Source organism: Rhinopithecus roxellana, chromosome 1 (assembly GCF_007565055.1).
Source record: "Rhinopithecus roxellana isolate Shanxi Qingling chromosome 1, ASM756505v1, whole genome shotgun sequence".
In the NCBI taxonomy this organism is placed as follows: domain Eukaryota; kingdom Metazoa; phylum Chordata; class Mammalia; order Primates; family Cercopithecidae; genus Rhinopithecus; species Rhinopithecus roxellana.
The window spans coordinates 130,352,416-130,354,300 of record NC_044549.1 but is presented as its reverse complement, the minus strand read 5'-3'; positions in this window follow the sequence as shown (position 1 = coordinate 130,354,300).

Below are 1,885 nucleotides of genomic sequence, written 5' to 3'. Positions count from 1 at the left end.
ACTATCTCCTCTGTCTCACCCTCATGTGTCAAGACTGCCCCTGAATTCCCTCGCTTGACTGTCTCCTTGATTTCTCCATGGACTCCACACCATCTGCTAGTACCTCGCTGGGAGCAATTTCCAGAAACTTCCTGAGGCCCTAATTCTGCTCCTGAGCTGAGCATTGGATCTCTCTCAGGTGTCCTGCTAACTACCTCAAGTCAACATGTCCCAAAGGGACCTCACCACCTTTTCCTCCCAAACCAGCCCTCCCCCGTGACCTTGCTGTGCTTGTAAATGGCACCACCGTTGTTAATCCTCCTAGACCACATGGACCGCCCACCGGCACAGTGCCCATAATGGCCATCCACCTGCTGTCGCCTAATGCTCTGGAGACCCCAGTGATCAGTTTTGAAGTCGAGACTGAGGCTGGGGTCTGGCTTCCTGCAGCCCTTGTCCTACCCTGAGATCATGACCCCATCTTCCTTTGCACTGGTGTGTTCATTTTTTTTGTAAATATAGTGCTATTTTTTATTGAAATAATTCATATATACTACTTAAAACCAAATAGTCCTACTAAGTACATAATGAAAAAACAAATTGCTCCCTGTGTCATTTCTTTTCACCTGTGATTACTACTCCTTAGAGTTAATTGCAACATATTTTGCTGTTTCTTCAGGTATTTACCTCCATTTTTCGAATGAGGTAAATGGTAATTTTAGATTTTTTCATTCTGGACATTATCTATTGATTTTTAATAAAGATGCTGTCAGTATCCCATCTGTATGCCTTAGATCAAGCTTGTCCAACCTTCAGCCACAAGCAACTTGTGGCCCAGGATGGCTTTGAATGTAGCCCAATATAAATTTGTAAACTTTCTTAAAACATTGAGTTTTCTGTGTGATTTTTTTTTTTTTTTTTTTTTTTAAGGTGGAGTCTCACTCTGTTGCCTAGGCTGGAGTGCAGTGGCGCAATCTTGGCAACACATTCTCTTAATATCATTGTAGCATGGTTTTTAGTTAAATCGACATTCAGTATATACATTATTATGACTATGTAAATATTGCTTGCAACCAAGCAACATAAGCTAGAATTATATTTTTTAAAAAAGCATTTCCCCTTAAAGTTAATAATAGTTTCTTTTTTTTCCTTAGTTTTCTATGTACTTATCACTAATTTGTCCCCAACTATCTTATAGAGTAGAAATCTATATAGTAAAATAAATAATGTTATCTATATGTTCTATTTTTTCCTTGGAAACCACTCTAGAAGCCTGGAGTTTTCCTGCTCCAATGTGGACTGACTGGTTGCTTTCCTGGTTTGCTACACAACTATTATCCTGGGGCTTCCTTCATTATCATTCTAGAAAGTTCTTTTCCCTCTCTCTCCTGTGTGAGTTCCCCTATTGTCTGGGTCCCATGTCTTCTTTCATGATTTACCTTCTCCTCACAGCTTTTATGAGAATGGGTACATCAGAGACAAATTGTTTGAAGCCTGGAATGTCTGAAAATAACTTTGTTCATGTTTTATCAACAATTTGACTTGCTAGAGAATTCTAGAAAGAAAAATTGTCTCCCACAATTTGGTGGAAATTGCTCTACTGTCTTCTAGCTTCTTCTTCTTTTTTTAATCATTTTAAAAATGATTTAAAAATTTTTAATTCCACAATTTTTTAATTTTATGAATTCTGTTTTCTACAATGTTATTGAGGTATATTTTAGTTTTATAAAATTCCCTTTTTGAGCATACAATTTAATGACTTTGCTGGGTGCAGTGGCACCTGCCTATAATATCAGCTACTCATGAGGCTGAAGTGGGAAGACTGCTTGAATCCAGGAGTTTGAGACCAGCCTGGGCAATATATGAAGACTCCACCTCAAAAAAAAAAAAAAAAGACTTTTACTAA